Source organism: Vipera berus, assembly GCF_964194415.1.
Source record: "Vipera berus genome assembly, chromosome: 2".
NCBI lineage: Eukaryota > Metazoa > Chordata > Lepidosauria > Squamata > Viperidae > Vipera > Vipera berus.
Genome location: NC_138203.1, coordinates 48,229,406 through 48,243,844, shown reverse-complemented (window position 1 = coordinate 48,243,844; position 14,439 = coordinate 48,229,406).

The following is a 14,439-nucleotide window of genomic DNA, read 5'->3' as shown; positions in this document are numbered from 1 at the left end:
TGGGAGAAAAGAACTATTTTCAAATAGCTTGATAGGGGAGAAAAAAAAATCTTTAGTAGAGGTTCTAAAGAGCAACATTTGCATATTAATAGAAGATTAAAGTGCCCATCAAGTATTCTGTAGCAGTTACTTTTTTCCCCCTGTTTTGTTCTTCACAAAAACATTTTTCATAACAAAAAGAAACTTCTGTCTCTTCAACTATGGCAAGCGAGTCTCTGAGGTTTCCGGTGACAATGAGACCCAGTATCTTTGTGCTTGAACATTGCTGCATTATTTATTCACACAAATACAGTTTATATGCCAAAGGAACTTTAAACTACAAAAATTCAAGATGCTTCAGTAGAAGAGCTTTCTCTCTCTCTCTCTCTCTCTCTCTCTATTTCAGAATAGATGCCCAACGGGAGAAATACAGCATAGCAGAAAAGATTCCAGGATTTCTCTTATTAAGATAGGCAGTTTTTCCTGGCAATTGTATTTACTTAAAATGGTCATGGAGATAAACTTCATCTTAGCATGAATATATTTACTGTCGGTGAGAACATGAAATTAGATTATGAGTACAAATATAACCAGGAAGATGGGGACATGATGTCCAGTATTTGCATGGTGAAGGTTGGACTGAGCAATGCTTGTGCACGAGTAGGAAGTAGTATTTTGTCTGAAATAATGGAGGATTGGGAAGGATTTCCCCTTTTAAAATACTGCTCTTTGGCAGAGTTCTCAAAGTAACAAGATAATGAAGCAAAATAATTTTAAGATGCAGTATTTTTTTAAAAACAATCTATTACAGCATGACATCATAACTGCAGTGAGTAAAAATCAAGATCTTTTACGTATTAGAGTACCACCATATTCTAATGGAGGATATAGAAAGGTATATTTAATCTATAATATAAAATTGGTGATATATTCACACTATAGGACTGAGATAGGAGTAATACACTTTTATTTTGTTATCTAGCATGACATAATTTATAATGTTGTCTATTTTATATGTAGTACATAGTCTATTTTTTATTTTATGATTTTTCACATATCAGAAAAGCTGGAACCCAAGAATGCTTGAAAGTATTCTGAAATAACAACTTTTAAAATATTACATAATCAGTATGTTGTAGAAATTCAGCAACACCAATATAATTCACCATTGCACTTTGGTACAAAATGTATCTGCCAAGATATTTCAAGTCAACTTATTTGTTAATAGTCTCTATATGCTTAAATTGCCTGAAGTCATCAGAGTCCTGTTGGAGAAAGTGTCAGTGCAATGAAATACAATCCTTGCAAGCTTCATATTGCAGCAAAAATGAATCCAATGAAGTTATCATCTCTGTTCCTTTTCACTCCCACACACTATCCTAAAGCTATCACTCAATGGAAAGCAGGCAAGTTGTGTTCTGTTTACTTACACAGAGAGGGCATCATGGAAGGATATAAAAGGGTCTAAATCAAACAATTGATTCAATATGTTCAAAATCTCAGAAGGTGCTTGTACAAAAGTATATGATCTCACATACGATATTTTCATACGATATTTTCCCCAACATAATATAAAATTAACAAAATGCAGGGATGATAATATGTAATCTATGAAGTTTAATTTATCAATTTTGAACTATTGGATGGAATTTTATTGTATATTTTTAATTAAAAATAGTTTTTTTCTATTGTCTATATGATGACGAATACATATTTGAGAACACACTATCTATGGGATAGTATGCTAAATTATATATGAGGGAACAACCTAATTGAGAAGATCTTAGAAAGGTTTGGATAGCAGACAGGAAGTTCATCCAAATAGTTGAACTTCCTTTGTATTCTATTTATTATTATTTTCTAGCTCTTAATATCTTATTTCTCTCAAAATCTGATATTCACTGAGAAAACAGTTAAGAACTTCACTTCTTTTTGTTAATGTAAAATTCATATTATCTAGCTGCATGTTCATTCTCACTGTAATCATCAAGTTGATAGTTATATAGCACTATTTGTTGACAATCTTCAAAATACTTTGTAAACATTATTTCTATGTCATTACCCATCTGGGTGAATAAGCAAAATGACTTCCCCTCCCATATGCCTGACTCTTTACAAACTTTTCTTCAAATAAAGAACTTTCTTTGATTTTATTTTTCATAATTTGCTGGTTATTGAAATAGATTTAAACATTTAAAACTAAATGGAAAGCATAATAACATAGTTGTTAATAGATATTTGTGCACGTCAGTATGCACTTATAATAGAAAACCACAATAGAATGTTTTAAGTGCAAAACTCCCCTATATTAAAACCACATACAACCACTAATTGTAAAGAAGAACTCGGTTTCCATTATCAGTACCATCTGTCTATAATTCCAAGAAGTTCATTAAACAATTAGCTAATTAAGCAGGGATGGCATATAAAGAAAAACAGCATCACAAATTTCTCACAAGTTCACTACTTTTTGCCTGAAATGACTGGTAATCAAGCATGATGCACTAGATAATTGTTCACTTTTTCAACTGGCAATAAATGTCACCAAGAAAAATGCAATGTAGTGAATACTTCTTGATCTCAAAACTTCTTCATTATTACTAAGATTTCCCAACAAGTATGTAAGTGATATAATGGCCAGGGTTGTTCAATTTGCTCAGGTAAGGGTAAAGGTTTATGCTACCAAAGATCTTAAGATCTTAAGTGGTCATTACTATCTCTTAGCCTAATCTACTCCAAAAGGGAGCTCCAAAAGCAAAAACCATAACAATAATAATAAAATTATAGAATTGGAAGCAACCTTTTAGGCCATCAAGACTACTATGCTAGAAAAACTGTAATGGATTGGGAACCAAGTGTTCATGATCTATCTGGCCTAAGAAGAGATATTACCCTGTCAACAAAAGTGCGTATAGTCAAGGCTATGGTCTTCCCAGTTGCAATGTATGGCAGTGAAAGTTGGACCATAAAATAGGCTGAGCGCCAAAGAATTGAGGCCTTTGAACTGTGGTGCTGGAGAAGACTCCTGCGAGTCCCTTGGACTGCAAGGCGATCAAACCGGTCAGTCCTAGAGGAGATCAACCCTGACTGCTCTTTAGAAGGCCAGATCCTAAGCTAAAACTAAAATATTTTGGCTACCTAATGAGAAGGAAGGACTCACTGGAGAAGAGCCTAATGCTGGGAAAGGTTGAGGGCAAGAGAAGAAGGGGACGACAGAGAATGAGGTGGCTGGATGGAGTCACTGAAGCAGTAGGCGTGAGCTTAAATGGACTCCAGAAGATGGTAGAGGACAGGAAGGCCTGGAGGAATGTTGTCCATAGGGTTGCGATGGGTCAGAGACGACTTTGCAGCTAACAACAACAACAAGAACTACTTTGATCTTCTGGTAAAATGTTGGACCAGAAGCAGGTAAACTTGAATTATAGTCCTACTTTAGTCATGAAAACCATTTGAGTGATCTTAAGCCAATCATTTCCTCTCAGTCCTGCAGAGAAGGCAAGGGCAAACTATTTCCCAAAACACTGATTAGAAAGCAGCTTAGACTTCTCCACATAGTTTCCAAAGTTCCTTTTTTTAAGGCAAGGGGCCACAACGTTTGACATACTGTTGATTGTAATATATCAGCCCACGGAAAAAAAAGATGGATAAATAATGGACTAGATTCCACTCTGACACTTGCCAGTGTAAGTCACCTGGTAGTTAATATGCTATTGAGGAAATACAGGTATTGGGGGAAGAGGTAGCTCATGGCTGTGGCAGCACTACTTAGATAGAGCTCAAGCAAACCTTTGTATTATCTATGGCTCTCTTTCTTTCCCTGTTTATGTTCCAGTATGTAAGTACTGATGTTTTATTTTCTAGTTACACATACAAGAGACAAGTATGGGACATTGTGAATGATATTCTAAGCTAGACAGATATATTCTGAAATAAATTTGCCAATCCAGCATCTCCACCCTCACTTCCATAGCAATTTCTAATCAGGAAATTGGAAAAGGCCATTTAGCCAAGTCCAGTTCCCTGTTCAATGCAGAAATCAAATTCAATCATAGAATTTGATAGAAGGCTAACTTTGGTTTGAATGCATCTAGCAAAGAGGACCTCACCATGTCCCTCGGTAGCTGTTTCCATTGCTGAACTGTTGTTAACTATTAGCCTTTCCCTCCTTAAAAATTTTCCTTCCTGTAATTTATCCTATATTTTATAATGATAGAAAACAGATTGAAGCTTGCTTCCAGATGGGTCCCTTTTTAGGTATTTGAATAATAAGAAAATAAAAAAGGGTGGAAGGGCAATAAGCTGTTATTTGCTATCCTAAGCTCCTTGGAGGAAGGGTGGGAGTCAAGTGTGGCTACATTCATTATTTATAATAAATGGTAATTAATAAATAAGCATAGTTTCTGTAATGTTTTGTTTAAAAAAGGATCCTAGAGGAAAAAAAATACTGAGGCAAGAAGACAATCTAGTCTTAAAACCAGATTGCTTTTCTATGGGAAATATTTTTAATGATTTACAACGGCTGTGATGATAGCTTACAATGGTTAAAACCTCTGAGTAATCCAATGAGGATCTTATAGTCCTGTGCCTTTTTATGTTTCTTCCAGTAGCTGAATATGAAGCTCTTTATTTATGACTCAGGAAATGGGCTAAAAGCTTTTTTGGTTCATCTCTGTTTACAAAAGTTTTTGCCACAGTGATGCGCCATTGCATTTTAATACTTAATATAGTAAATTGAAAGCAGTACATTGCTTTGAAATGCTTACCATAATTATGGGAATGGTTTTCCTCCTGCATTTCTTCTGCTGTGGTGCTTTCAGCCCACCGTGCTTTTCCTATTAGCAAAATATTGGGGTATGTTTGATTTTCTCTCTCTTTCTTAATATAATCTTTTTATATAAAAAAGAATAAAGTTTACTTCCAATAGGGCATGCAACAAGTGCATATAAACATTGCGGAATGAAAAGTCAAACTAGGAAGATGTTTATACTGTCTTATTCATTTGTACCACCGAAAACAAAATGTAGACTCACTTCGGGTTACTGAATTTCCCCTATTATGTTCGTTTTTAAAAGTATCACAATTACTTTATGAGTACAGGGATACAGATATACTTTCTTCATTTTTCTTTCTCTTCTGTTTCCCTCTTAAAAGATTTTACTTTTGTTTTTACCTGTTCATTTATTTCTGTTTGTTCATATATCAGCTAAACAAAGATTCAGTTTAATTAGACAAGGACAATGTTAAATAACTTTTCAGCAATGGGAGATATTTTAAATGTAAAATTTATGCTTTTTTAGTGAGTTTTCATGTACTTTTTTCAAAACACAAATGAGTGGAAATTCCAAACTCGTCAGATATGTTTACACTTAGTATTGGTTTACTCAGCTGCAATTGAGAATATTGCTCTACAGGGAAGTACTTATTTTAGCACTTTAGGAGTGAATGATGGACAAAATCCTTTCTTAAAGCTTGATAAATTTTGGGGTGAAATCACACCAGTTTAAGATGTTTTGCAAAAGTCTTTTGTTCTTTTTTTTGGCATGTTGTATTTTTTCCTACTCTTTTCTTCTGACTTCAGTTTATATTATCTTTTAGCAGTGCAAAACTTTTCAACACAATTCTTCCTAAAATATGATATTTGCAACTTTCTATTCTGTTCTGAATCTACTCTTTGCTACATTATAGAAGGCTTTCTTAAATAATACCCCATTTCCTCCTCTGGCATTGCAAGCTATTAAGAGAGAATATTCCCCTGTTTTTTGAGCAACAAGGAACTTTATAGCTGCAAATGGCATCCCATTTTAGTGCATAAACATGAGGGTGTATGCTATTTTATGCTGGTTGCATTCTGACAATGTTTTACATAGATAAGATTCATTAACAACATTTTTTAATTTTTTTTTTAAAAACCTGATATGATTTGTGTAAGCACACAGTGTTTTATTTTATATTTTCATTTAAAGTGTAGGAACATATGCAAAATATTTAGGTTTCTCAAGGGAGAGATCACATTAAAAAAGACTACACACACACACACACACACACACAGAGGTGCGCACGCGTGTACACATATCAGAAGAATTAATATTTTTTCTTTAAAAGGCTAGGTTGATAAAGAGGTACATAGGTGAGTGTGGAAGAAATAATAAAAAATGATTATGCAAAAATACCCATACAGAATCTAGTTTCCCAGTTTGTTGTGATGCATAGCAACTTAAGTGCTTCTTTAATTACTTCAATTGTTAGTGTCCTAGATTTCAATTCCTCTTTCTTTCTAGGTAGAAAAGTCCTCGAGTGTATCTAAAATTCCCTCTGCTAATTTATTCTATGTCATTATTTACTGAAAGCATTAGGCTTTGTTTAGTAAAAGTTCCCCAATGAATCAAATTATGGCACTGTTTTTGTTTGTGTAATCAGGAAGACAAGTACATTAGTAAAGAAATCACTCTGAACATTTGGGTAGATGTGCGACTAATGATAAAGGTTCTAAAGACAGACACTCTGCTTGAACTAACTAGGAGCTACTTATACAGAGCATCTCTGAATTCTAATCACTTAAAAGTGACACTAAAACTTTGGTACTAGGTATCCCAGGACTATAAAAAACACTTTAATGGCTGTTCTGCTTTGCCCTATTTACCTAATACAACTCTCCCCATCACTAAGGAAGAAGGTCGAGGGTTTTCATCACTGCTTATGACTTCTAAGCAAATGTAAAGCCTCACTATGCATACAGTATCAGCTTGAATTTCTGTGTAAATGCCTGGGGACCACAAATGGGTCTTCAGCTTGTACTTCACTTCAAGAGCATAGATCTGCTCATAGGTCCTAAGATCCTCTATAGAAAAAAAATCTCCTGATGTTTATTTCCTTATTTTTTTAAAAAAAATGTTACTTAAGAACATAAAACAAAACCTACTTTCTGTCTAGCCAAGCCATTGATGTCATCAGCACAGAGGTTTGGGAAACAAGCTCAGAGATCCTAGCAAAATGAGAAATAAGGCTTCCAAATGCAGTCAAGCAAGATACTCTTGCTTAAATAAATGCAATAATACAAATTTTATCAAGTGTTGATTTAATCCTACCTTGGATAGGTCCAGTAAAAGCAACTGAATTTGAGTTAGTGACTTAAATTTATATTTTAAATTTGACTGAGATAAGTGGCTAACAAGTAGCAGTAGCAATAGTACATATACTGTTCCAAAGTGCTTTACAGTTGTCTCTGAGTGGTTTGCAATGTCAGCATATTTTCCCCAACAATCTGGATCCTCAATTTACTGACCATGTAAGTCAACCTTGAGCCACATCGGGATCAAACTCCAGGCTGTGGGCAGGGCTAGTCTGCAGTACTACATTGTATCTACTGCACCACCAGGGCTCACTAACAGTATGGCCATAAAGTAATTATAACTCAGAAGGCTAAAATATAAGTCTTAAGTATAAATTCTTTTTATTTATGTTTTTATGGCATGATGAATTTTCATGTTGTTGATTCTTGCAAATTGTGCAACAATATGAATGAATGCTTTGAAGTAAATATTATTCCATTAGATATTTTATTTATTTATTAAATTTCTATGCTGCCTATTTCACTGATACAGGGAATCTGGGAGCTGTATCAATGAGATGATGACAAACAGTGGGTGGGAACAAAATGAGACAGTACATAATAAGTGATTGGGCCATTCAGAAAACCAAAAATGAATGACAATGAGGACTGATGTATATCTGGTTAAACAAAGTTATATTTATTTTGAATATGTAGCTCAAGTTTAAATCTAGTGATAATATAGTGTATATATATATATATATATATATATATATATATGTTTTCGTAGATTCTCGCGGGTGTCTGTATGTGTAGGTCTAGAGTCTCGGGTTTCTTCCCGCGTTCCTTTCATCTTCAGAAAGTTGTGGCGACGTTTCGACGAAATCCCATCCGTCATCATCAGGCCGGAGTATTCCTCCTGCTGCTTTCAGGAGCAATGCGTGGTCTGTCTGTTCCTTTCCTTCCAACTGCCGGTGGGGCAGCCCCACCGGCAGCCCCACCGGCAGTTGGAAGGAAAGGAACAGACAGACCACGCATTGCTCCTGAAAGCAGCAGGAGGAATACTCCGGCCTGATGATGACGGATGGTATTTCGTCGAAACGTCGCCACAACTTTCTGAAGATGAAAGGAACGCGGGAAGTAACCCGAGACTCTAGACCTATATATATATATATATATATATATATATATATATATAAATGTTTTTAAAAACATCATTTCATTTGCTTATGTTAAAAAATATTAGTGAAGGAGACAAGAATGTAGACAGGCTGTGCATGTAGAATAAGCTATTATTTGGTAGTGTCCAGGGCCCATATTGGGGAAAAATGGATTTGGTAGAAAAAGAAAGATGTAGGAGATGAACAGGCTGAACCCAAGGGAGGAGTCAAACTCATCATCAGTCATGGATCCTTTGCTAAGACATCTAAGTCCAGCCCACCTTGAATTCCCTTCTATTCTTAACTCCCAGTAATTTCCCTTGAATGTTACAAGTTCAGATTCTTGTAGAGAGCTTAAATTTACAATAAATCTTTATATACATTTGAATTTCCAGAATCTCTTATTTTCCTTGGTGTTGAGAGTAGAGTGTTAGTAAAATGTTTCTAGGAAAAGAAAGTATGGGTCACACATAACAAGTATTAGAAGGTACTTTATTGGCTCAACAATAAATGGAAATGAACAGGAAGAAAAAGAATATGCTAGGAACAAAATGGAAAAAAAACATTTCAAAATGCTACAAAAATATCTCGAATTAAGCTAAGTATAGAAATGGATGGTTCATTGAAAAAAATGCTACTAAAAGAATTATTGCTACATAAATAAATATAAGAGGAGCATATTGTATACTGTACATAAGGAGAAAAAGATAATTACAATGAATGTAATTAAAGAGAGAAGGAAATAGTTAAGCTTAAAAGAGAAAGGAAGAGAAACCATTGAATAGAATAAGAAATATTTTGGAATTGGGTAAAGTGGTGTAAATAAGAAGACTCCAGCACAGTTAATAGTATTAACAATAAAAGTGACAAAATGATTTGAAACTGAAAAGCTGAAAGGAGTATTATAAAAATATGTGTGGGAGTGATAGTGATATATTGTAGAGTGGAATTGAAGCAAATGCTATAAATATTAGTGCTCTCTCCCCCTTTGATGAAAAGGAATTATAACACATTGAGAATATAAAAAAATAGTAAAACTACAGGGGAGATGGTGTTACTGGCTAAATAATGGAATATGGATATAGTTTGCTTATATAGTAACTATTCTGCTTAGCATCAGCTTCTAACAATTGGAAGAATACTTCAGCTACACAAAGGCGAAAGAGTTAATAAATGCAAACAACTATCGGCAGATTAGTTTTCAAGTATGCCTAGGAAAATGTGTGGCAGAATTTTAATCCAAAGAGTACAAGAGATGACAGAGAACAAAATTTGAGAAATACAGAATAGATATGTGCCAGGCAGTTATTTGCTTTTCAGCACACAATCAAGGAATGTATGGATTTCTAAAAAGCTTATGACAAAGTAAATAAAGTTGGATTATAGAATGTTTTGAATGAATGTGGAGTTGAAGGTTGATGGCTGAATGCACCAAGAGTGGCATATAATGAAAGTAAAGCACAGAGGAAAATGTTTATCAAAAGAAACTTGTAATAACAGTAAAAAATGTTTTGGTTGGTGTTCCTGATGTTATAAACACTCGTTACTTTATAAGTATTCATTCAGTGACTGAAATTACAGTGGTTCTGAATGAAGGATTTTTATATTCTGCGCCTGAACATATGGCACTTGCAGTACCCCATTGTCATGTGATCAAAGTTTGGGCACTTGGCAGCCTGCCCGCACTTACAACCAAGCAAGCACTTACTACCAACCAAGTCCCCCGCCTGCCTTTCTCCCCCATCATCCTAGGAGATTGGCTTCAGTTTAGCTGCCTGTAGTTTTAACTTTCAGGAAGCCAAGCCAAAACCTTTCCTTTTATCATTGATGTTTCTCTATGCACCTTTTGGAAAGCTGCATTCTCTTTGCACAGCCTTGGGAATGTGAGGGAGCTCTCCCCTCCGTTCCTCCCCAATTTTTTTTTTCATTGCAAAGCCGGTTCCAGTGCTCTAACTCTGCCTCTGTGGCAAAAATGGGCATTTTAGGATGTTCCCTCTGAGCAGCTGCCTTTAGCATTTCTTTGCAAATATCCAGGCTGGGTGCACCTCATAAGCAGTGAGATGAAGAAAAGGTGGGATGACAAAGTGTAGGGCAGTGAGAGTGGCTAGACTGGGCTTCCTAGGCTGGACTTTTCTGCATGGCATAACCGATACTCCCCCCACTGAGTAAACACTCAGTATTGTGGTATTTAAAATTCCACTAGAGCAGCTTCTCCTCTTCTGAGCTAGAATGGTTATTTTGAAGCTAATAAGACTGAAGAGAGTAAAGTTGGGAAGAGAAAGTGAGAGGTCAGATTCTTTTAATGAGGAGATGTTGACAAACCCAGGAGACATGTTTTTTGTCTGTCCTTGATAGTGAACTGCACTAATAAATTATTGGAATTAAAATCTATAAAAATAGTAGGTTCAGACAATGGTTAGAAAGTAAGTTCCAGACTAAATTTTGATGATGAGTGCTTATGAAGCCACAGAGATACATGTTTTAAAATAAATGAATCATATCTTAAAACATTAAAAGAACAAATGTTGGCATATTTATGATAAATTGGTAACAAATTGTTAGCTTAAGAAACTGATTGTCAGAGGAAATTATAACCACAGTTCAGAATGCAGGGCTGTAGGGCCACTCTGGAATACTGAAAGAAAGGGTAAGGCACTGAGTCATTTATCAAGGGAAATTTGCAGGTTAAGGAATTGAAACTGTCAAGAATTAAGAAATATAGTGAATCTGTCTTCCATGAGCCAGAAGCTAGAAGGACTAATTGGCTGATAATAGTGAACACTGTATAACCCCAGGTCAGGAGAATGATGCAATGAGATAAAAAGGCCCCCAAAACTAACACAATTGAGATTACATGATTAAAGCTTCCACATTAATTGGGCAGATCTAGAAGTGTTTAATATAATAGAAATAATTATGGGCAATGTCCTAGGCCTTAACGTTCACTCAGGCAGCCATTTAATGTTTTCTCCCATGTTAATGGTTAGAATGTAAGCGATCGATGAGGTAGTGATGAGAAGATTTCTATATTTTAGTTGCCATCTAATAGTCCAGGTAGGCCAGTTAAACACCTGGGGCCTGACAAAATCCAGTCTCAGGATCATACAGCCAGTTCTATCACAAAGTTGAATCTGAAATGAAGGCTGTCTTAGTAGTGTGAACTTACTACCCTTTTATACACACACACACACACACACACACACACACACACACACACACACACTTTATTTCCTGTTGACACTCACAAGTCTCCCAACCTAAGATGACTATGAAGCCAAGATGGCATGTTGCAAAGCAGATGTAAATCCCTGGCATCAAATCTTTGGATTTTAAAAGATGCTTTTAAAAAAGAAAAATAAATAAAATGGTCAATAGCTGCAGTTCTTTTCTCTTGCTACCTCCAAAAGACAGAGGTAAATTGGGATTGCATCCTTTAAAAATGTGTTTTTTCTTTTCCCATGAAACAGATATTTTGTTATAAGTCATATCTATCTTGGCAATCATATTGTTAAAGTGCAAGCATAAGGGATAGACTGGAGATGGAGAGGAATGCATTCAATTATTAGGTATACTGAAGAATTTTCATATAGCAGCCAAGAATGCAAAATAAGAGAAACAGTTTTCCAGTAATTTTTAACTACATGGGGAGTTGGAGAAGACAATACCTGGATGAAACCATATTGTCTCAACCACACTGAATGTATTGTGTTGACAAATTAATGCTTGTAGGAATCTGATGACATCTGTTGTTTTGCAGTCCAGCCCAGAATGGAGCTTGGTCCAAAGAGGGACAGTTCACTCCTGTGGGGCATGTAACTGTCAATGCCCCTTCAAGTTTATAGCCATATGTAAATTTTACAGATGTGGTTCCAAAATTGAAAAAGTGTTCATTTGCCTAACTGTGGTTCATGAGTAAAGAGTTTATAATATTGTCTTCACTGAAATTGGATCCAAGATCAGTTATATATGCAAACTGACCTCAAAAAGTTGATTAGCAGAGAAGTATATATTACACAGGGATGTTTGAAGAGGTTAATAAATACAAGTAGAACAGGTTTATTTCCCCTGCACTAACTGGAGTTTTATTTTTTTAAAAAAAACACTATTTTTTCATTTTGTCATTAAACAGACATCAGCACGCACCCACTGATGCACTATTTGAGGTGAAATATTTTTTTAAAAAATGTTTCAAATTTCCATTCTGATTTGTGGCTTTATAAAAACGATCAGATTGAGACAGAAATAAAATAGGAATAGTTGAAGGAATCCAAATCAGGGGAAATGGCTTTATAATTACCAAGAGTATCACTGGTTTCTAAGTGCATTACTAGACTTCTTTGATTGAGCTTATTTGGTTTTTGTCTAAGATGCTATTTTTGTGATTATTCTCACATATGTCATCATCGTATTAAATCTGGCAGGCATTCATGTGTTGAAACATGTTTGATATTTTAACTAAAGAGTCTAAAATGCAGCCAGGTGGAACAGAAAGCTGTTAAATTTTCGGCAATTGGAATCAGCCTCCCAAGTGTCTCTCCTTCCTAGAGGAGCCTCAAAGCTCCTGAGACACTTTTAAACTCGGTTCCTATTGCTTCTGCCTACCTTTCCTCCAGAACTTCAAGGTGATATATGTAGCACATCTTAACATTTTTCAACAGCCACCCTGTAAATTAGTTTGGGCCAAAGTGAATGAACGATAGGCACTGAGAAAGCTTCATGGCTGATGTTGGACCTAAAAATGGATCTTCCCTGCCAATTTTTGAAACACAACTACTACCTAGGTAACTAGGCTTTAGTGTTCTAATGTTTATATCTTGCAAACCATTTTTTTTGCTCTAAATTATGCTCAGTTAAGGTTGGCAGAAGCTGGGACGAGTAACAGGCGCTCACTCTGTTACATGGCACTCGGGATTTGACCCGCCAAACTGCTGACCTTCTGCCAACCTAACAGTCCAAAAGCATGTAAAAATGCAAGTAGAAAAATAGGGACCACTACGGTGGGAAGGTAACAGTGTGTTGTGATTCAGGGTCAGCCTGTGGGTTCGGCAGTTGGGTTGGACGATTCAGAGGAGGAGGAGGGGGGTGTTGGAGAGGTTGCTGAGGGTGTTGGAGAGCTTGCTGATGAGAGCCCTCAGCCAGGCCCCTCCCACCTGGTTACGACGCAGACCCAGCTGTGTGAGCCTGACAGCATGGATGAAGATGACCCACAGCTGGCCCTGTTCAAGGACGCCCGACGCAGGAGGCAGTCAATCAGGAGTATACAGAGGAAGGCAATGGGGCACCTCGGAAGGAGGCAGAGAGAAGCCACACCCTGAACTGTTTAAAAGGGAAATGTGTGGGAGGGCTGGTTTGCTGAAGGCAACCGTTTGAATAGCTCCTGTTTTATGGTTCGTGTCTTGTTTTTGCTCTGTTTGCTTTTGTGTCCATAAATTTGGCAGGCTTAGTTCCAGCCTCTTGCCTTCTTGTAAAGGGGTTTTCCCTGCCTTATCTGCAGGGCCGGTAGTAGGCTGGTACAGAACACAGTGTTCCGTGCACCTTTGGTGTCTAGTCATGCCAGCCACATGACCACGGAGACGTCCTCGGACAAGCGCTGGCTCTTCGGCTTTGAAACGGAGATGAGCACCGGCCCCCTAGAGTCGGAAATGACTAGCACACATGGGCGGGGGGACCTTTACCTTTACCTTTATGCTCAGTTAAAACAAACCAATGTTAAACCACTTCTTTCTTAAGTAGCTATAAGATAAGATTGAAAGCAAAAAATGTTGATCACTCATTCTGATCCATGAAAGAGGAGGAAGAAGCACTGAACACATGCAGGTTTGTACATAGAACAGAAAAAGATATTACTCCCCTCCACTTAATTTCATATATTGAATTTCAGGTTCAATGTATGTGCACACATATTGAAATAAATAGTTTCTCAGCCATTTGGCCTGTCTGAAAAAATATGATGAGAAATACTTGTGGAAAAGTAAAATGTACAGTATTTAAATTGTTTTGGGGTGTTCTTAAACAAAAAAAATAAACTATTTTCAATAACATAATTAGAAACAAAAAAACAAATACAAAAAACAGACTTGCACTTTAACAGTATACAAATACTCATATGTATAAGGGGTTTTTGGTGCTCTCTGAGCTTGCTTTTTTTTTTTTTGCAGACGTTTCATTACCCTAACTCAGAGGTCTTCAAACTCGGCCCTTTTATGACTCATGGACTTCAACTCCCAGAATTCCTCAGCCAGGCACACTGGC